General features: G+C 47.4%; 1 protein-coding gene across 2 annotated transcripts in view; it reads left to right on the top strand.

Moving 5' to 3' along the window:
* The first annotated feature begins 6,088 nt into the window (after window positions 1-6,088).
* The window catches only part of RGS6 (regulator of G protein signaling 6), a 1,203,707-nt gene continuing 1,186,222 nt past the window's right edge, over window positions 6,089-23,573 (top strand). For both annotated transcript variants that reach the window (XM_078659475.1, XM_078659476.1), the window contains exon 1: window positions 6,089-7,203. The gene's annotated coding sequence lies outside the window, so the exon portion shown is untranslated. The remainder of the gene's footprint in view (window positions 7,204-23,573) is intronic.

Consider the following 23,573-nt stretch of genomic DNA (forward strand, 5'->3'; position numbering starts at 1 on the left):
CTGGCATGAGCTGAGCCTGTCTGCGGCTTTCGGGATCTATCCCTTAGCCGTTTCCATGATATCGCATACCATATACTCTTAAGTGCATTATAATCCTCGCGGTTAAATGCCAACTCTGGTATCGCTTTATCAAAACATGTCGAGTAAGGTGTCATACGAATTGGAATACTAACCCCTCGCCAATTCTGGCGACGGGGTTAGCATTCCACCCTTCTAGAGGGACACGACATGCATGTAACCTATAACCCGGTTAAAAGTCAGACAGAGCCTTAGCATCCACAAAATGGATGCTGCCACCGAGACACAAGTCTGCCCTCCTGCTGCTGGGAGTCCTCCCAGAGCAGGAGATAAGGACAAAGGGTTTCCTGCCAGGGGCGGTGCCAGCACCGTCCCAGACAGGGTTTTGTGTATTGTAGGTAGGCAGGGCTTTAGAGGAAGGTGACTGCACGTGGCACCCCGGTGCTCACTGTGCATAGGCTGGCTGGAACCAGTTCCAGGGACACTCCAGACCCTGTGCTGGGGAAAAGCCCGCCAAGGAAGTGGGTGTAACCACCCCCCTCATGGTCCCACCCCTAGGGCAGGACTTAGTCGCGTGCCAGCCCCCTTTTCCCAGATAAAGGTAGGGACTGGCCCCCTTCCAGATCAGATCATCTTTGAATCCTGAAACTACTTTCCACGAAAGGAACTCAAGACTTCTTCCTAAGATTTCTCCCTTGTGACTAAGGAGTAGTCACCCTGCATCCGCAGGCACCATCTAAAGAACACTGCGGTCTGCTGCAAGTCCTTCCTCCGGAATCCGACTGCCCAGCTCGACGAGAACCGGCTTCCCTGGCACCTCTGACCTCTACCCGCCTCTACAGCCCAGCTGAGAACCGTGGGTGCGACGAGACCTCAAGGGACCGGCCATCTGCAAGACTGCACGACTTCTTTCCAGCAAGCCCGCCGAGTGAATTCCTGGTGAGTGCTTTGGGGTCCGAGAAGCCCCCACCCTGAGCAGCTCCAGCACCGAAGAGCAGCCCCCCAGCATCTCCACGATCTGCGTGGGGCCCTTCTGCTTTTTGCTGCTCACCGCGTTGTTTGGCTACTAGCCCGCTGGCTTGTGGCCTTCCTGACGACGCCCGACGACATTTCTGCTGCTGGTCTGGTTGCTCCAGACTGGCCCTTGCTTCCCTCCATCGGAGAAGTACCCTGGACCCTCCTGGTCCGCCCAAGACGCCATTTTAGGCCCACCGCGTGGGCCTTGCATTTGCCAAGACTTGTTGCCCAATCCTGGGTCCAGCGACGTCGACAGCAAGAACCTTCGTGGGACAGCTCGCACCTCCATCCTGGTTGCCGACAACGCCTCCTGGTCCGAGAGACTGCAGAGCCCAGCAGCGCCCACTCACCTGACTGCGGTGACTTCGCCCGGTGCCATCCTGGTGCCCACTTAATCACTGGCTAGTGATTCAAGAACTTGGTCCCCTCTGCTTTCAGGTTTTCTTCTTCCCTGATCCAGGCTTGGATCCATCGAACTTTCCTTCACTGGTCGCCTGCCAGCAACTTCTTCCTTCCAGGCTCCTGGTCCGGCAACGAGATCCCCGACGTCTTTTCAGACCTATGCAGCTGCAGCCCCTGGGCTAGGTAACTTCGGCACCTCGGTGTCCCAGCATAGCCTCACTATCCTAGGGTCAGGATCCACTGTCGTTTTCTTCCTACCAGGTCGGGTTCGCCCGTGAACACTAACTTTGCCTTTACTAGCCTCCATAGACTTTGTCCCGCATCCCGCGTGAGAGTGCACACTCTGCACCCGAGTCCCCTGGGCCTCCTAGTAGTAATCTAACGATTCCCTAGTCCAGTCCTAGCGATTCCAAAGCCTATTAGTACTGTACTTACCTGCTAGTAATTTCGCATTCCACTTTTAGAATATATGGTTTTTCGTGCCCCTCGGGCATTTGTGTATAACGTGCTAACTTAAGTATTTTCATAAGAGTTTTGTTGTGTGCTTAGCACCCTGTCCTCATAAAGAGTACAGGGTTGTTGTGATTCTAATAAATACATTGTTTATTTTCATAACCCTTGTGTGGTGTCCTTTCACTGGGTGTTCAAGGGGAAATGTGATGGTAAAACAGCTGGCTTAACACGCCCTCTAGAGTCTTAGCCTTAGACTGCTCGTATCCATGCTACTAGGATAGCTGGTCTATAAGGTTGACTTACAACCAATCATCAATAAGGGTTGTTTGGACTGATATATAGTGATCACTAGAATAGTGAACACTGCACATCAGGCCAACTTCTCACATATACTAACTCACTTTCCGTTCTGAAAACCCTGTCTGCTGTCTTAGACAAGAAACAGACCTAACCTCTTTTAACCATCAGCCAAAAAGATATAACGTTTAGCAGCATTGAAAATCACATGACAATCTTGTAATGACATTTAATGCAGCATCAAAAAGGGAAAAAGATATACATTTACTTTCACATCTTTCACTTGTCATGAACCAGGAATTTCCATATTTGCGTAAAAATGTTATTCTTGTTATTAAAGGTACCAAATATATTTCTGCACAGACATCTTTCGCTGTCTAAATGGGCCATTTTATAACCAATGCAATTTCTCATCTTTAAACAAAAAGGGCGCCATCTCACTACATTTAATCCTGTTGCCAAATGTATATTCTCACCCCTAGAACATACTAAATACTCCAGTGCACACTAGCAGACATTTGCACAAAACACGCACTCTGCACCTCCACTCAGCGGGTGGGGCACTGGGCCCACTGCAATGGTGTCCCATGGACAAACTGCATATAAATACTGTTACACACATATATACATTCCCACCAGGCCACTCCTATGAGCAACACAATCAATATTCTTTACCTACTAGGCGCTATGCATTTACCTACCCTCGCAGGATCAGTACTCTCCACTAGGGATCCACTAGCAAGGTCACTAATCAGTATGCCAATCAGAGACCCCCCAACTCAATATTTATTTAAATAGAAAACGTTTATACTATGACATGGACCAACAATGAAACAAAAAAAAACAACAAAAATGGACACAACAGACAGCCAATAAATCTCTTTTTCTCTTTGCCTTTAAACTGCACACAAATCAGTCACTTATTCTGAATACTATTCAAACAATAGGAGTAACATGTCTCCAGATCAGCAGGGTGGGGCAGCGCTGTGAGAACCAAGCTCGGCATCAAAGTGGGTACCCAGACCCACTGTGCCGACCAGAGGGTCCCCGGCCTTCTGCTACCCACTTACGGGTGAGAAAGATCCTTATTGCGGGGTCCCTGTTCGGGCGCCATCTGATAAGCGTGGCTCAAATCCACCTGAGCGACTTACCTCACTCATATATCATTCTCATATAATAAGCCAGCCGGACAGTGGAGAAGAATTAGAAATATATTTATTAGGACATGAGATTCATCTGCAGATGGGCCCCGTCAGGTCTGCACCCCAGGGAGTGCGCCCAGAGGACTGACCCATCCCATCATGACAATACATTATAACATAGCATGGCAGGGTAAGGACACGCCCAGACTGGAAAAGTACTGGGCTCAGCAGAGGGCGAACAATAGCCTCACACAAGAACCATCTGCACCTGCAAAAGCAACATTTAATCTCAAGGCCACGGAGCCGAGACTCGGCTTCTCCAGAGCATGGAAAGATTTCTGCAAGAAAAATACCCAAGGTGAGAGATGCTGAAACCAGGGATTTTCTTCTCATAAGGGAGGGGGGAAAACTGTACCATGAGACATTGGAGCTGCAGAGCAAATGTCAGCATCAGAAGTCTCTCTGCCATAGACAAGCCTCTCTCTCTTATGAGAGAAGTTGAAGCTTGCATATTACAAAAATAGCTCAGTGGGTTGCAGCACATGAATAATAAGCTGTAACTGCATATTGGTTAGACACATTAGGCTAACATATTCATAACATCATTAGAACATTCTGCAACAGGAAAAATACTATCTATCATCGCGCTCACGAACTTACCCTTCATGATCGTGAACTTACCGTTCACGATCGCGAGAGGGGAAAAAACTCTGCTGCACATCGTGAAGCAGAGTTTTCTGAACTCCGCGAGCTTCGCATAGTGCAGGAAACTATGCAAACTCGGCGAATGGAGCGAAGTTCACCACCCAGGCCTAGTCTTCACCCTGTGATTAACCCATCAGGGACAGCTCACTCCCTTCAGAAACCCAGGCCCCCTTATGTGGACAAACCCTTAGCGTGTATGGCCTGTGCCCTACGCTGAACCCTACATGGACGGACGAATTCCCATTGGTAACCGTCCACACACAAAGTATGCCAGTAATTCACAAGAAGTAAAATAACAATAAATTTTCCTTTTACATTTCTGTATGCCCCAATATCTAGTTTATTGTTCTGTGTCTAGGACGCTAACTCGGCCAAGTGGTGGCTTCAGAGGACTCATAAAAACTGTAAGATGATTGTGAAACTCAGAGATTCTGCCTGTGAAACTGTACATCTCTACCATGGCACACTTTCTATAATATATAAAAAATATATGCATTCGACTTTATACACACTACAAATTGGTGAAATGTAAATATAAATTCTAACAGCAATTAATTGCTTCTTAAAGTAACCTTTTTTCCTTACTTTGTATTTTATTATAGAACATTTAAGAGTGAAAGACGCATATTTTGCCTCAAACATTTACTGCTTTGATGTGACAGATACATATGCATGTGTGGTGTATAAATGAAAACATACAAATACATAATACACATCGTGGTGTGTGTACCACAGCTATGTGTGGTGTGGGCCGAGGAGCGCTTGGGTGGAATGGATGGTGTGAGTGAGTGTAATTGTTGATGCGAGAGTGGAATGCACTAGTTGTGGTCAGTTACAGCGGGTTGAAGCACTGAGTGTGAGTTAAGAGCTGGGTGCGGTGAAGGTGGGTCATTGAATGGGGTCGTTTATCTCTTCTAATTCTGGATTGTACTTCGTTGCCAAAGAAAGCCATCTACGAAACAAACGGCGCCCAGTGGCAGGTGGGCCTTGCGCCCCATCTTCAATACTACCACTCGAAAGGTTGTGAGAAGGTTGCAACACTCGACCCTGCGAGCAATTACATAATTTTCTAATTTGTTGTGATTTCCCAATGTGTTCAATCAATCAGCATTTGGAGAGAGTGTCGCTGGGGTATCTGACCGCTGGGATGCGAGGTATCCGTAGGAAAGCCGGGTCTTGAGGAAACGGTGGGAGAGGGAAGAAACTAGCATAAAAAGGCAAAAAAGAGGCCAGAAAAAAAACAGTAGAAAAGGCAAAACAGAGGGCAGAGAGCACAGATGTGCAGAGCGCGCTATCTGCGAAGGCTGGGCCCTTCCTGAACCCTGAACAGGTACGCCGAGCGCGCACTGCCCGCGCAGGACGTGTCCATTCCCCAAAACATACTCCACCCAACCCCACACTCCACCACGCTCCCCAGGGAAGCACAGAATTGCAGAGCGCGCCGTGTGTAAAGGCTGTGCCCATCCTGTACCTTGAACAGGTGCGCAGTTTCAGGACGTTTCTATTCCCAACCCCACACGCACTCCACCCAACCCCACACTACATCACTCTCCCGCAGGAGAGCACAGATGTGCAGAGCGCGCGGTCTCTGGAGCCTGTGTCCACTCTGGACCTCGAACAGGTGCGCAGAGCGCGCAATGTCCACGCAGGACGGGTCCATTCCCAACCCCACACACTCCACCCAACCCCACACTCCTTCTCGCTCCCGCAGGAGAGCACGGATGTGCAGATATTGCTGTCTTTGGAGGCTGCGCCCATCTTGGACCTCGAACAGGTGCACAGAGCGCGCACGCACGGTCAGCAGCAGCCTGCGTCAATCCCCGCGCCGTTGTTGAGGTCCTCCTACCGCGCACTGTCTGCGCAGCCTGCACCAATACCTACGCAGTGGTTCCGCTGCGCCGAGCGCGCACCTTCCGCGCAGTTTGCGCCAATCCCTGCTCCGTGGTTCGGGTGCGCGCGACGCAGAGCTGGGGCGATGCGCTGTGCGCGCGAAGGGGGCGCTGCTGAGCGCTCGCGCCGCTGGCAGAGCCCTTGCATTGGAATACAGCCTCGGCGGCGGCGGCAGCAGCTCATGACAGCGCCTCTCCTGCCTCGGGCGCCGCTGGACCGCACTTGCCCCTCTCTCCTGCGCTCTGGCTGCCTCTCCCCTCGGCTCTGGCCGCCAACCCACTGAGCTATTGCAGCATCTCTGCGGTACCCTGACCTCATACCTTCTGTGTTCCCCGCTCTCCTTGGGATGATGCCCCCAACCCCTCCCCGACCGACTGTTGCCCCTGCCTTCTTCGACTATTGCCCCTCACTTCTGCTTTCTGTCCGTGAGTTCCTGCCCGCCCCCGCACTTGCGGGCGCCTTCATCCTGGGCACTTGCGCGAAACCCCCATCTTCCCATTTTTAGTTGCCCCACCACCCGGAACTTTGCTATCTGCCACGCCCCCCCCCCCCCCCCCGCTCTACAACCGGTGTTCTTGCCCCTCCTTACCATCTTCCTGACCCCTTCCACTGCACACCTGCTCTAGTGCTCTTCCCCCTGGACTCCTGCCCTAGTACCCTCTCTACCCTCAGCTCCCCTCCCCCACCTTCGGCACTTGCCTCGTCTACAGCAAGCCTTTAACCCCCCCCCCCCCCCCCCCAGTGCCTTCTCTATTCGGTACTCACACCCCACCCCACTCACCTTCGCTTCCTCCAAGTTCCACCCTTCACACCTCCTCCTCCGGGGCTCCTGCCAGTCGCCACATCTGGGTCCCTGGAACGCCCACCCTTCCGATTACTATCCCGCCTCGCCCCTCGGGAGTAATATTGTCGACCCCCGGACCTGTGCGCCACCGCCTCCATCCCGGCATCTACTTAAGTTATTACCCCCTGGCTCGTGCCCCGCCCCCCACCCAGCTCGTGCGCTCTCCCCTCCCGTGCCACAGCCGTGTGTGCCTGTGCACAGCCCCGGCGCAGCAGCAGGCGCACAGAAGCATCGCATTCCCTCGAACCCAGCGGAGGCGGCACCATGCCTGCGCGCTCGCTGCCTCGCCACCCCTCCGGCCCGGCAGCTCTCTGACCCAGCCCGCTCCCCTCCCCTGCCCCCTGGAAGCTGCCCCTGCCCGGCTGCCATGGTCTAGGCATCCCCGGTCGCCAAGGAGGACTGTCGGCGGAGAGAGGCAAGCCTGCGGTTGCTAAGGTAATGAGACGTGGACCCCTAACACTGCACCGAGAGGGGGTTCTCTAATTGCTGTTTTCGTGTCAGGGAATGAACAGGCTGCTATGTATGTGTGTGACGGACGTGTGAGCAGGCAGAAATGTGTGTGTTCACATCTGCACAGAGCAGGCAGGTAGCACCAGCAGGCGCACGGAGCATCCACTGGGAACCGCCACTCCCCTGTGACTGACAGTGGCGTTTGTGCAGAGTTAATCCGTCTCAGGGGGCGGTAAAGGGGGAGGGGGGGATGCACGGGGAAGAGAGTGGGCCATGGGTAGGCGGGGAGGGGTTGGCAGGACACACTATGGCGCTTGGGGGAGAACATGTATAAGGCTTAAAAGCAGGTGCAAAAATGCATTGAGTGTGTTTTGGAGATGTGTAAGCAAATGAACCGACAGTTGACATGCAATGGCAACCTTTCTATAATGTACTAAAAAACAGGGACTCTCCAATTATGTCCACCCCTACCCCCTCATCCTAAAAAAAAGCAGGACCGGTGACAGCATGGGCATTTTTGTGGGGGAGGGGCGCTAATATTGTTGCAATGTATTAATATGTTGCTGTTGAATGTTCGTAGCTTGCTATCCCTTGTAAAGCGTGCACCTTAAATGTAACGGCTTCTTTGCGCTCGTTTTTCGACCCCTGGAGAACTCGTCAGCTGCAGCCAGAGCTGAGACATCTAAATTATCCAATTGGCAATTGATAACATATTTTATATAGCCTACTTTATCATGTGCATAACGCATAACATAACACAGTTGCCCCTGTCACTTGGCTGAATGTTTCGGCCTTGAAAGGATGAAAGGTGAGTTAGCCCAATCGAGATTGCCAGCCGAGACCCGAAGATTGCGCGCACACCTCAGCAGCGAGCGCTTAACATAGTGGGCTTAGTTACCATCCACGTAAGATCACTGGCACCAAACTCACATCTGTATTGATGCGTAAACTGTGTTGGAGGAACTAAGGGGCAGATTTACAAGCCACTTGCGCCACTTCTGCTTCATTTTTTCCATGTTAAAAATGACGCAAAAGTGGCGCAAGGGGCTTGTGAATTTGCCCCTAAATCCCTCGAAACCGGAGGCGCTAAAACATAGCGTCTATTGCAATGCATGCGGAGAGACTAAAGGCTGTGACTAACAGGTGTGGGACGCCGGCTTGACTGCGTTCAGTGTATCGACTTTGGAGGTGACTGTTTCAGTGGACACTTGTGTGACACAAATTAACTCATGCCGTGCAGGACGCACGCCGATTTTAGTATCAACTTAACCTACAGAACCACCTCACTGGGTTGAAAGTGGAACTTGTGACGTGCGGGCCGCAGCCACATCAAATCACCGCCCTAAGACGTAGATTAAATGATGCTAAAAAAAAACGACTAACATGTCAGCAGTGGTCCCATTAGCGCCGCGCACGTGAAATCCCCATAGAGGCGCTAAAGAGCGTCCAATGGGACGCATAAAGAGGCATCCCCAGACCCCTCTGATTAAATAAACGCTCCCTCCCCCCACCACCCCTCCCCGCTGAGCGCCGAGAGGCCGACCCTGCTCCGCAGTTTTCATCCAGTTATTCGCTGAGTTCTGACGTCGATCTGGGGGGGGGGGGGTTATATTGCTGCTGGGTGTGTACGCCGAGGAGCAGAGAGGAGCCGGAGCTGTGATGCTGCCGGTTGTAAGGCGCACATTGGGAAGCAGGTCGGCTCTCGGGGCGCATGCGCACTGGAGGAGTACTGTGGAAGTGATGCTGTCTGGAGCCTGTGTTGGTACACAACAAGAGAGGATTAGGGAGCTAACGATATTTAAAGCGTGGCGGCGTGTGCCCAGGCAGAGCTGGGGGTGTCACATTACACTGTGTGTGCACGCGCAGAGCTGGGGGTGAAACATTGCGATGTGTGTGCACACGCAGAGCTGAGGTGAAACATTGTATTGTGTGTACACGTGCAGAGCTAGGGTGAAATATTGCACTGTGTGTGCACATGCAGAGCTGAAGTGAAACATGTGTACACGTGCAGAGCTGGCGGTGATTCCACTGTGTGTACACGCGCAGAGCTGAGGTGAAACATTGCTCTGTGTGTACATGCACATCGCTCAGGTGAAACATTGCACTGCTTGTGTGTACGGGTGCAGTACGGAGGGGAGGTGAACGTTGCACTGTGTGTGCTCGTGCAGAGCTGGGGTGATTGCACTTTCTACACGCGCAGAGCTGACGTGAAACATCACATTGTGCGTACACACACAGAGCTAAAGTGAAGCATTGCACTGTGTGCACACGCACAGAGCTGAGGTGAAATGTTGCACTGCGTGTGTGTATAGGCGCAGAGCTGAGGTGAAACATTGCACTGTGCACACGCACAGAGTTGAGGTGAAACATTGCACTGTGTGTACATGCACAGAGTTGAGGTGAAACATTGTACTGTGTGTACACGTGCAGAGCTGAGGTGAAACTTTGCACTGCGTGTGTGTACTGGTGCAGAGCTGAGGTGAAACATTGCACTTTGTGTACATGCACAGAGTTGAGGTGAAACATTGCACTTTGTGTACATGCACAGGGTTGAGGTGAAACATTGTACTGTGTGTACACGTGCAGAGCTGAGGTGAAACATTGCACTGCGTGTGTGTACTGGTGCAGAGCTGAGGTGAAACATTGCACTATGTGTACACATGCAGAGCTGAAGTGAAACATTGTACTGTGTGAACACACACAGAGCTGAGGTGAAAAATTGCACTGCATGTACACGCGCAGAGCTGAGGTGAAACTTTGTACTGTGTGCACACGCGCAGAGCTGAGGTGAAACATTGCACTTTGTGTACACGTGCAGAGCTGAGGTGAAACATTGTACTGTGTGCACACGCACAGAGCTGAGGTGAAACATTGCACTTTGTGTACACGTGCAGAGCTGAGGTGAAACACTGCACTGCATGTACATGTGCATAGCTGAGGTGAACCATTGTTGTGTGTGTACATGCGCCGGCTGAGGTGAAACACTACATTGCATGTACACGTGCAGATCTGAGGTGAAACATTGCACTTTGTGTACACGTGCAGAGCTGAGGTGAAACATTGGACTGTGTGTACACACGCAGAGCTGAGGTGAAACATTGCACTTTGTGTGCACATGCAGAGCTGAGGTGAAACATTGTACTGTGTGTACACACGCAGAGCTGAGGTGAAACATTGTACTGCGTGAACACGCGCAGAGCTGAGGTGAAACATTGTACTGTGTGCACACGTGCAGAGCTGAGGTGAAACACTGCACTGCATGTACATGTGCATAGCTGAGGTCAACCATTGCTGTGTGTGTAGATGCGCAGGGATGAGGTGAAACACTACACTGCATGTACACGTGCAGAGCTGAGGTGAAACATTGCACTTTGTGTACACGTGCAGAGCTGAGGTGAAACATTGTACTGTGTGTACACACGCAGAGCTGAGGTGAAACATTGTACTTTGTGTACAAGTGCAGAGCTGAGGCGAAACATTGTACTGTGTGCACACGCGCAGAGCTGAGGTGAAACATTGCACTTTTGTACACGGGCAGAGCTGAGGTGAAACACTGCACTGTGTGTACACACGCAGTGCTGAGGTGAAATATTGCAATTTGTATACACGTGCAGGGCTGAGGTGAAACACTGCACTGCATGTACACGTGCATAGCTGAGGTGAACCATTGTTGTGTGTGTGTACATGCGCCGGGCTGAGGTGAAACACTACACTGCGTGTACACATGCAGAGCTGAGATGAAACACTACACTGCGTGTACACGTGCAGAGCTGAGGTGAAACACTGCACTGCATGTTTCACCTCATGCACGTGCATAGCTGAGGTGAACCATTGTTGTGTTTGTACATGCGCAGGGCTGAGGTGAAACACTACACTGCGGGCATACGTGCAGAGCTGGGGTGAAACACTGTACTTTGTGTACACGTGCAGAGCTGAGGTGAAACATTGTACTGTGTATACACACCCAGAGCTGAGGTGAAACATTGCACTTTGTGTACACGTGCAGAGCTGAGGTGAAACATTGTACTGTGTGCACACGCGCAGAGCTGAGGTGAAACATTGCACTTTGGTACACGTGCAGAGCTGAGGTGAAACACTGCACTGTGTGTACACACGGAGAGCTGAGGTGAAAAATTGCACTTTGTGTACACGTGCATAGCTGAGGTGAACCATTGGTGTGTGTGTGTACACACGCAGAGCTGGGGTGAAACACTACAATGCGTATACACGTGCAGAGCTGAGGTGAAACATTGCACTTTCTGTACACAGGCAGAGCTGGAATGAAATATTGCACTTTGTACACACGTGCAGAGCTGGAATGAAACATTGCACTTTGTGTACACGCGCAGAGCTGAGGTGAAACACTGCACTGTGTGTACACGCACAGGCTATCAGAAGAGGGGGTGTCTTGTCTACGTGCAGGTGGGATGCGAGCGTGGCCTTTATTGGTCCCCCCAGCTCGCGCGTGCGTGCCCGATTAATAGATTTTTTGATAGATTTTTTTAAAGTACTTTGTGTCCGATGTGTGTTTGTTCGGAGGAGGGCAGGGCTGGTGCTACAGAGGGGGTGTACCATACTGGGGTCCAGTGTGTGCATGTTGGGTAGGGTGAGCTGGTGCACCGCATTTGGCGTGACAATCCCGTAGTTTTCCCCCAATGCCCCGCCACGTATCAGTACATTTCAGCATCCACCCGCCGGCACGTTTTCACGTGTTTCCTTTTCCTTGAGTAAATGCGTAGTAGCCACTAGCAGAGAGCAACATAGTTAATAATATATAATATTGGGGTCTAGCGCGAGCGTTTTTACGAGCAGAAACAAGGTACCTTTTTACGCAGAGGTGAAGGATATGGACATTTTGTGTTCTGCACGCGCATAGGCGATGGACGGGCCCTGCGGGCGCGTCCTGGGTGTATCTGAGCAGGGAACCTCCTGTCATTGATAAATAACCCCCCTAAAAATGCACTTTCTCTGTTATCCCTGTGAACAGGAGCATGAACTACAACTCCCGATAGGCCTTGCGCGACCTACCGTATGAGCCGCTGAGGAGCTGAGGGAAGACCAGCCGTGGGCATTGCACGTGACCAAAGCACGGTATTTCGTTACTAGGGCGATCGAGCAACCAATCGGCATTTGAGGGATAGACTTTTAGGTGTAAGCGAGACATGATTGCGCACACAAGGCGGAGGAATGCGCTAACATATGCAGGGGGTTAGCTAGGGTGGGGGCGCACAGCCAGTACTGCAAATAGGGAAACTGTGTTCATGTCCTCTTATTTAGTGAAAGAAGACTCTCCAGATACTGATTCCCGGTGTCACTGCACCTGCTGCACTAATGACCCTCGAATATACCTGCCATCTGTTGGTGGGCGTTGCGTAGCCTAGATTAGAGAGTAATTTATCTATCTAAAAATAGATCCTTCAGCTACAAATATGTAAATTCTGTTAAGTATGACATAATATAGTAACTATTTCGATGAAATATTTTAAAAACGTGGAGGCACTCACTGCGTTATTTGCTACTTAGTGCACTCCCATATGTACAAAGCTATTTAGCATTTGTTAAGGGACACACTCTATGTATATGTATGAAAGAAATCTGCGTGCAAAATAAGGAATCGCAAAATTTGCGATTCCTTGTTTTGCGATTGCATTTAAGGAATCGCAAATTTTGCGATTCCTTAAATGCAATGTAAGAAGCATTAAAAAAATGCAAATTGGCCTTAAGGAATCGCAAAAAATTACCACCAACTTCAAGTTGGTGGTAATTTGCGAATTCCTTGAAAAATGCACTTTTTGTGCATTTTTCAAAGTGCAATGTGAAGCACATACGTGCCCTTGGGCATGTATATGCGCCACATGTGCACCCAAGCTCATTTCAGGGGTGCAACAGGGGTGCAACAGTGTGTCCTATGGACACCCCTGTACCCTTGACATTATTCTCAATTTGCGATTCTCAAATTGCGAATCGCAAATTGAGAATAACTTCCCATTCATTCCTATGGGCCTCCTGGCCCATAGAAATGAATGGGAAAGTATTCTTTAATTGCGATTCGCAATTTGCGAATCGCAATTAAGGAATACTAAGAAATCGCAAAAAAATTGTGATTTTGTACATACATCCCTATTTGCGATTCTCAAATAGCGATTTCTAAAAAATCGGTATTTGAGAATTGCAAATCAGGTTGTTGATACATATGGCCTTATATCGCTATTTCTGGCCGTTAAGAAATGCTAAATAGCATTTCCATATGTACAAAGGGAAAAACGAAATCAGAAAATGCGATTTATAGCCAGTAGAAATCGCACTTTGCGATTACCAAAATAGGAAATCGCAAATCAGGATTTCTATTTGCGATTTCCTGAGCGCTTGTGCATAGCAATTCCTGAATGCAAAATGGGCATTTAGCAAATGCTATTACCATAGAATCCAATCCAATTGGAACCACGTGCAATTTCAATAAAGGTCCCCAAATGCTGTTTAAGCAGTTCCATATAGAGTTCGCCGTGGCCCGAGGGCATTGGAGCGCTTTATACTAGCACCACTTATTTTTAAAGTTCATAGAAGGGATGCCTTGGGCCCAGAAGTACAAAGGGTTCTGCATTTCCAATTTTGCGATTTCCCCTAATAGTGATTGCTGCTGCATAGGAATCGCTATTAGGAAGTCTCAAATTCCGAACATTCCATTTGGCATTACCTAAATAGCAATTTCTTAGGATTCGCTATTTAGAGCACAATGGAAGTTTCGGACATATGGGCCTAATTTATTTAATTGTTTCATACACAGTGTTCTTCCGTAAGTGAATGAGCTTTCACTGATGGCCCGTTACAGAGTGCTTCACTGCCACTCTATTTTTTGCAGCAAAAACACAGCAGTGTTTTGAGCATGGGGGTTCTCTTGGCTGTGCCCCGCCCCCACCAGGTCAATTCAAGGCCCGCCAGGGGGAGTCTACCCCCCCCAAATTTGAAGACCTCTTCTTTAGGGTAAAATACTCCACTCTTTTTCATGCTTTACTGAATATCCATATGAGATTAGTTTTTGTACGCATAATTTTTATTTCATGCAGCCATAAATAAACAAAATTCAATCAGTTAAACTGGAGATATGCAGTTTCAAAGATTTAGGTACGTATTGCGCCTAAAAGCGCAAATCACCACTCGAGGTCATCTGGTAACGCTAGGCCGGGGAAAAGTCACAAGTTTAGTCTGACCGTGATTGAGCGTGGGTTGGATACAGAGATGAGGTTAGTCCCCCTGAAAAAGTCTCCTTTTCCAAGTCTGGCAGTTGTGTCTGGGAGTCCGGCAGTTGTGTCGCGGAGTGGTGTTTTTACTCTAACAGGTTTTAACTTGTTAATTTTTGGGATCTGGAACATGGGTGTCAATTCATCAAAATGCCTAGGGTAGCGGAAGTGACATCACATCCCCCTTGATATTAACGATATCACTGGTAGTGACATCATCTTACTTTGGATCCAGAATTTTCACAGGAGATCATGTCACATGACCGTAACCTTGATGACATCATAATAAAAGTCCTATAAAGTATCCTTTATTCAGGTGGTATCCCAGGCTTGACTAAACAGTACCACAAGGTAATCTCAGAAGACGAACATGGTTGCTATGACCCTTACATACCGCTGAGTTGTCATGCCAACATGTTTCTGCCCTTCTACTAGAGGCTAAAATGGTCTTAGGCAGTCATCAGGGCTGGATATATGTATCCCAACACTTATAAAATTATAGTGAAGCATACAACAAAATAATTCGAGAGGACCCACCTCTCTTCAAACAATCACCAGTGGTTAATACCTAGTCAGGGAAAAGAGAAAACAAATATATAGCAGTGGTAGTAGGACAACTAGTATTGGTAACCATAACATTCTGAATTTCACTTGCGATGGTATCCTGAGAAAATGCACAATGACAATTCTCCACATTAAATACAACATTGTAAAAACAATAGCAAACGTGGCTCAAGTGACATAAACACGTTCATTTAATGCATGCACGCACAAGTGATAAAACGTTGGGGGGAGGCGTGCCATAAATAATCCCAGTGCGGATACTTAAGCCATTTGTTTACCTAATGCCAGAGGGCCATTTGCCTCATGGTCTGTTCTGGGTGTGTGCCTCCTATAGTCACACTCTGATAGGTGTTTTCACATAATAATACAACGAAAAGGAGGGATAGAAACTATGGAATTGGAGACAGTGAGTAAATATGCTGTCCCCAAGGGCTTACTGAGTGCACTTGATAACCACCTCAGGTCTTTCACAAGTTATTGCAGTATCCCATATCCTATGGGCACTGCACCCTTAATGGGATCGACAATATGTCACTTAATATGTCAAGGTAGAGCGCCCCAACGATCCTACTGTGCCCCATCGAACAGCTGACGGGTACCATTGGGGTGGTAGCAGCACCTGTTTCTATTTAAAGGTAAGTGGGCTGCCCGGGCTAGACTATCCGCCTGCTATCTGAATTATCAGCCGTATTTTTGGTTACGAGTCCCACTGTCCCACCTGCGTTGGGACGTAACGCGTTCAAAGCCCGGTATTGGGGAGGTGTGGAGTTCTGGCTGGGAATCGACGGTTGTATGGGTGTGAACCCTGAAGTACAAAAAAAAACAATAAGTACATCTCCCTAATACACACTTTAAAGAAAGGTGTTACATCCAAAACTACACATGTCCCGTAGACCAGTTATTTTTCAAAATTTATTATCAAAAATTATAAATAATTTTTATAAATTAATTTTTTGATATCACAAGTATATATAAAAATATCTTGAAAACATCAACATTGAAGGAACCCCCTTAACAAGATGAGGAACAGTGAATGTGATGTACACATCAGAGAGAAAGAAGAAACAAACATAAGAAAAGACAGCACAGATTCGTCAATCCAAATAAGCCAAAGAAGACAAAAATCGTACACAAAATTTACAATACAAAATTCTCAAAATTAGATACATATAAGGAAATGCGCCCATGAACCCTGTAGTGGTCACGTGATTTCAAAATTTTAAAAACTACAGAGCCACGGTCCTTATCACAAGCCAATCGCAGTACGGCGCGCCGGCCCCGCCCGTAGGGGGAGTGGACGACAATGATAGGAGCACCGTAGCTGTGTCAGTTGCACAAGGCTCCTCCCTTTGAGACCCAGTGTCCGACTACCATCTCTACCAGGGATCATGGGAAATGGAGTCTTGTAGTCGGGCCCAAAGGTTATGGCAGGTCTATCTGAGAAGAAAGAAAGAAAAAACAGGTCTGTGAACTGGGTGGAGGAGGACCATACCCATGTGGTGAACCTTAATGTCATTTAAGAACCCAGGGCTCCCCATGGGATTTCATCATTTAGTCCTAGGGTATCAGTATGGAGGCGAAACACCCAGCGCTGTTCCTATTTCAACAGTGCCTTGCTCATATCTGTATGCCTTTGTTCCAATTTCTCAATCACTTACCATTCAATGTCGTCAACATTGTGTTGGTGTTCAATAACATGTCTAATCAATTTTGTATCGTCTCTCCTACACCTTATTGTGCTTCTATGTTTAGTATTGTGAACACGTATCTTCCTAGTGGTCACACCAATGTATAGGAGCTTGCAAGGACCTATTAGGACATATACAATGAGACTGGAAATGCAGTTTTGTTAGATGTTTTAACACCCATGGGGTGGCCAGGCCCAGATGAATGGGTCTGCATTTCTTCGTAAACTGACGAACCCCACATCCACCGCAGGGTTGGTGGCCCGTTGGTGTTGGAGTTTCCCATAGGGACCTTTGGATCTCTACCGTTCTTTTCTTGGGGCATGTGTGTAGCAGTGCAACACGTACATTTTGGCTCATTCTTAAGGAGAACATAGATTGTGCAATTTTCAAAAGAGGTTAGAATGCCCCAGTGTCTCGTAACCAGTTTTGTGACTGAGATGGTAAATGGGGGGAAAAGTTGTTACACAAATAGGTCTTGACTCCCGTATTGGTTTTGTTTAGGTGCCCAGCAGGGCATCCCAGTTGTTATTCATGGCTCTCTTTCTTGCCCTAGTGATAGTTCTCTCTGGGTTGTTCCTTTCTCATAGTTATCTGCTTAGTATTTCTGTCTGTACTTCTCAATATCGGTGCAATTTCGTCTGAGTCTTAGGAATTGACCTATGGGTAAGCCTTCTCTTAGTGCTTGGGGGTGGAACCTCTCAAATCGTAGTAGACTGTTTTTATCCGTGGGTTAATAGCAAATCTCAGTCTTCAAGACACACCCTTCATGAAATATACGCAGGTCCGAGGATGGCATTTCCACATCCCTCATGTTCATGGTGAATCTCAGAAATGGGTCCAAACTGGTGACCCATTCTGCAAACTCGATTGCTTCCTGCCTGATGCCTCTCCAGCTCCCCAGGATTTCATCGATGTATCTTTTCCACAACCTCATCTGTCTAAGACATAAATTATCATCCTCTATAGATGCATTCAGTTTTGAAGTTGTGAATGTACAAACAGGCCAGACTGGGGGCACAGGTGCTCCCCATGGTAGTACCATGGGTATACAAGAAGAAATGTATTTCTTATTCAAAGACATTTCTCGTGAGGACCATGTGCGTGCAGTCAAGGATGAATTCTGCAGGTGTCATTTTTGTCATTTTATTTGCCTGTCTAGGATTCAATAGGCGTTCTGTTACTTCTAGGTAGGCTTCTTGGGGAATGTTTGTGTACAATGATTCCACATCTAGGGTTAATAGCAGTCCGTTGCCTGATTCAAAGGATATATCTTTTAGTTTCTTTAGTATGTCCTTTGTGTTATTCAAGTAAGAGGTCATCTGAGTTACTAAGGGTTTCAAAAAGTAATCTCAAAATTGTGACAGTGGTTCGAGGGCTGATCTTATATTCGAAACAATCAGACTTCTCGATCACCCAGCCATTGTCCAGGGCTTCTTTGATCATAAAGGAGATTTTGCCCATGATGTCGGGCTGGGATCTCTTCTCAATTTCTTATAATGTAGAGTATGACCAAGGAGTCTCAGGCATTCGGTGTGATACGTGGCTTTAGGCATTATGACTATCCCACCCCCTTTATCTGCTGCTTTTATAATCACAGTGGTGTTCTCTCTTAGTTCCCTTGGGGCCTTTTGCTTTGCCTTGCTGAACTATTGGAATGTATCCTGTTTAACCTTCCTCAAAGAGTCTAGACCTACATTGATTGTCTGTTCAAAGGCGGCCACCCCTGGTGGGAAACATCCTTTACAACAAAACTTTTACCACGCAGTGCTGTTACAACGCAAGTATTACAACGAAAACCTTTACAACGCATTACACTGGGGGGCGCTCTAGGATAGGGAATAGTTTTAATTTACTATCCATCACCTTCCCTAGTGTCCACGGGGACTGGAGTTGAATAGTAAATTCAACTATCCACTATCCAGCACCCCCAAGTGTAATGCGTTGTAAAGGTTTGCGTTGTAATACTTGCGTTGTAACAGCATGCGTGGTAAAAGCATGCGTTGTAACGTCATACATCCCTTCTGGTGGTAACTGTTGAATGGTAGGTGTAAAGGTTGATTTTTTTTTAATGGAGGATCGTATTGGTTTTCATCCCACTATCGTCACCCGTAGGCTCATGGGTAGAGAAAAAGATTTGTAGTCTAATCTTCCGAAAGAAGTTGACCATTTCCTTCTTTAGTTGAAAGGGATCATTTCTTGGTGTGGGTACAAAACCCAAACCCCTATTCAATATTGTTTCTGGGAGTCAGTTAGTATTTTGGAGGGTACGTTAATGATATTATCTGATTACTCCTGCTGGTCCCTGGTTGTGGATCTCTCGTATTCGCTGGTCTTTGTTCTGTCTCTTTCTAGGATACCCTGTGGTCCCTGTTTTTCCCTCTTCCCCTTCCTCGACCTCTTTCTAAAAAAGACTGTAGAAAGCGTGTTGGTTGCCATGAGAAGCTTTGTTGGGGTGGGAACTGTGGAAACCCACATGGTGGCCATCCCTATTGTGGGGCAATAACATCCCCAGAGTTATAAGGCCGTTAAGGTCAAGGGTCCTGTCTATAGTTCCTTTTCCCCCGGGCTCTTTTGTTGGTAATGTCTGAGGATCCATCAGAGGACCCCCTCTGACCCTTAACAGTTTCTACTCTCTTCTGATGTAAAAGAGGAATCGCTTTCTCTTCGAACATGTTCTGTCGCTTGCTCGTTCCAGGATACCCTGGGGTCCCTGTTTTTGCATCTTCCCCGCCCTCGACCTCGTTCTAAAAAAGCCTGTAGGAAGGGTAGGAAATGCTGTCCTGGATCTAAGTATGTTATACAGAGAAAAATAATAATTTCTATGAACTCCCTCAGGTTAGCCTCCCCCGAGGTCGAGTCCGCGTTGGTAGTACCATCTCACCAGTATGGGACGAGGCAGCAAATTATGGAGCATGTCACATTATATGAGTGAGCCTACCTCGTCCAATTCTTGGAATTGCTCATTCTTCTGTAGGGATATTAGCAGTAGGTAGATAGGAGCACACAAACTAGCAATATGGAGACATCCAGATGGTCTCACACTAAGTCTGTGCTTTTGAGTGTTTTTCCTAGAGGCAGGCGTGAGCCCAATATATTGCCTCTTTCTTTCCCTTTGGTGTTTATGATCATAATAAAAGTGACATATAACTGATTAACATAGCAACACAACATGTACCCATGTCTGTATCTTAGACCGTCTACATTAGGGTGCTGACATTATTTTAAAAGTTCTGGTTCATAAGAGCAACCCTGAATAGTTGCAAGTGAGTCGAGCAAGTGAGTCAGACCTCTTTTAAGGTAGTTCGTGGGGTCCAGTCCCAGAATACTTTTTTGAAAAAAAATGGGGTTGAATACTGCATTTCAAAGCACAACTGTTAGAAAAATTTGTTAAAATGCAATAGGCTCTGAAATGACACAACTTAAATATTCAAAACTTTTAATAGTGTGCCGAGCCAATGAAATATGACGCTCCCCAGGATTTGACCTATTTTTTTCTAAATGTCCAATGGATTCCGCAGTGTGTCAAAAATAACCTCCATAGTGCTAGGTTGAGCATTTTGTTACAGGCCTTAGGCCAAAAAATACACACAATAATACACAGCCAGAATTTTGCCATTGATGCACTCCTTATACCATAGGTGACCCTTATGTCAACAATTACCTGAGTCTGAGACCAGCAATTTATCATGTTTTCTCCCATCTCATATGCCGCGTTTGACCTCCCTCATGACATGAATTAACTCCAATGTTCTGGCTCACGGACAGAATATCAGAAGCAAAACTATTGTTTGGACAAAAAATCGTGTCAAAAATATCAGAGACCAAAGTATCGAGAAAGTAAGTGCAAACAGATGGGTATAGATTTACTATACTTAACTCCACATCTGCGTACTTTCAACATATATATCGACAATGCACATATATGTGGAGTTATATATAGTAAAGCTTTGCTTAACTATCAAAATTTACTTTCACAATATTTTTGCCCTCAATATCCTCGACACAATATTTTGTCCGCACAATTGTTTTCCCATTACCTCAAGAACAGCCTTAAGTACTAATTACATGTAGTTTTCAAGCACCAGTTTATGCCAAGAATTACCTCCAAACTGCTGGTATTTTGTCATGTCATGCTAAAGATTATGCGGTACAAAAGGGGGATTATGAGCACCAGTGTTTGCCATGGGTTCCTCCATTGTCCAGCATTCCGTCCATCAATTGTTTCTTTTGCATATGTCGCCCTAAGTGGGAAGGGTATGCCGAGAAGTGGGTCCCGTGCTCACTACACCACTGGATTCAAGCTAGCCTGGCTGATAAAGGGTGAGGCCCTGAAACCGGTCCCAGGATGCTTGTTTGCTGTCCAGGGAGGACCTTGCTTGGCAGTTCAGGCTGGACTGTTCCCACAAGGAACAGGGTCAATACTGATTTGCATATGGCTGGGTCCAAACTGGGGTGGTGTGGTAAGCAAAAGAATGATGGATTAAACCCAGATCCTTGTGAATGGGGCGAATGTTTGCATTGTCCAGCATTCCGTCCATCAATTGTTTCTTTTGGATATGTGGGTTCCCACAACACAAAAATTACCTTCACTATGCTAGTGCAAGTAGCAGACTCCCAAGCATAACACCACATTCTTACTCACCCTCACATTTAGTAACTCAACAATCATTGCCACTTTCACCTATTTACTTTCACTAACTTGCAGTGGATCATTCATTGCCACTCCCTTTTACTCTCACTCCATAATTCCTACTCACTGTCACTTATCACTTACTCTGACTCACACACACCTGCATGCACTCAAATCCACTCTGACTCAGTCATCCCTTGTTACTCATACTCACATGCACTCCTCTTATTATAACTCTTTTTTCACTCATCATCACTCTCATTCCTACTTAGTGATTGTCACACTCCCTAACACGCAGCTATTTTCAGTCACTCACTTGTAGTCACTCTCACTCAGTCTCAATCACTTACTGACACTTAACCACACACATTGTTGCATATAGTAAGACTCTGGCTTAGCTCTGCATGTGGCAGTTCGAGCTAGACTGTTTCTAATGGATCTGCACCAAAGCTGATTTGCATATGGCTGGGTCTAATCTGAGGTGGCATAGTGGGTACAAGAACAATGCGCTGGAATGCTTCCTGCAGTGATTGCCAGAGGTTAGACTTATTGCACAATTTCTCCCTGTGTTCGATGTAATGCCCTAAGTGGCTAATCGTATGCCCAGACGTGGGCCCATTATTCATGCTGCTACTGGAACCAAGTTATACTTGGCTGATGAGCCCCGACCACAGCAAAACTGGTCTTGACTTGTTTGTGTTCCAGTTCAGAGAAGACTTGACTTGGCAGTTTGTGCAGGACTGTTCCTATTAGATCAAGACCAATACTGATTTGCATATGCTTGGTTCTAATCTGAAGGTGGCATAGTAGGCAAAAGAACGATGGGTTGGACTGCGACTTTGAGCGAATACCAGTGGTTGGACTTAGTGCACGGATTCCTCCCATCACCTTTTATGTGTTCTGAGATAGGTCTTGGCTGTGAACTCCGCTCTGTTTGTCGAGTTTGCAAAGTTTTCCCCAGTCCACGGAGGACTCGCAGTGCTGAAAAACTCTTCTCCGCAGAGCGGAGTCTTTTCCTCACTCGCGCTTGCCAATGTTAAGTTGGCAAGCGCGAACGAGGAAAATCCAACCCTATACCACCTCCCAGCGAGATTTCTCAACAGGGGCGGTCGCGGATGGTTGCGTTGAAGAAGCTGCAGCTCGAGAAGAAAATCTACTTGAGCGGCAGGAAGGAGCTGCGCCCTCTTGTGCTGCGCACAGTGCAGTTCGTGCTGATTTGCCTGCGAAGGACAACACTCGGCACTAAAAATCAGCGTGAACGGTGCTACCTAATGTGCTCCGCCGCTTGTGGAACTCCACCTAGCGCGGCATAGGTTTTTGGTCACAGGAACACTGCGCAGGCCTATTCTGAGAGAGCCGAACCAGAGCATCCTGAAATTGCTTTAACAACATAGCAACACTAGCTAACATGTTCTGTTACCCACTGCTGGTACGCCATAGCAAGGGGTCACTGGATGTGGAATCCAGTTGTTGATACGGCTCTCTATGAGAGCAATGCATAACAAAAGGATCTCTGTGCCAAAAGCAATAACCCACTTATCTAAATAAAATAAAATCTGTGATCTGCATGTTACACGATTTGCTCTTTACAAGACACGTTAGCTGTCAGCATTATTTTGAGTCAAAACGGTGAGTAGAAAAAACACAGATCTCTCCAGCAATTACATTAACCATTTTACCATAATTATATTCCCACGAAATTTACTGGGCACACAAAGATCTCTTAGCCCATAAGATATTTTAAATGCAGCCTCTTTGTGACCAATAAAGTAAGCCAGAACAAATTTAAAGTCATGTTTGTTCTTGTTGTCAATCTTTTAGCAGCAGTTTATTTTTTTTTTATAAATTAACTGTCAGACTCTTCTTTTCAAGACTCCGTCCCCCCATGCCTCCACCCATGCCCGCTGCCACAACGTGATCCCCAATGTATGGGTTGCCAGAGTACATTTTTTCCAGTTCCAGCACTTGCCTATTACAGAGAGCTTAGGAACTCGGGGAGGACTACTTCAAAGTGGGGGCTACCGAGGGTGATGGGAGCCACTCCTGGAGGGACCCTGGGGTATAATTTGAACCTGTGTACTCCCTGATGGCCCCCTCACGGGGGAAGGGGTCTACGGAGAATGATGAGATTGCAGGTTCTCTGATTTCAAGGAATTTCACTTAAAGTGTAAACCAGCAAGATTTTTCAGAAACAGCTCCATTTTTCAAAGTGCTACTGAAAAAGAACAAAGATGA

This window comes from Lissotriton helveticus, chromosome 9 (assembly GCF_964261635.1).
Source record: "Lissotriton helveticus chromosome 9, aLisHel1.1, whole genome shotgun sequence".
Classification (NCBI taxonomy): Eukaryota; Metazoa; Chordata; class Amphibia; order Caudata; family Salamandridae; genus Lissotriton; species Lissotriton helveticus.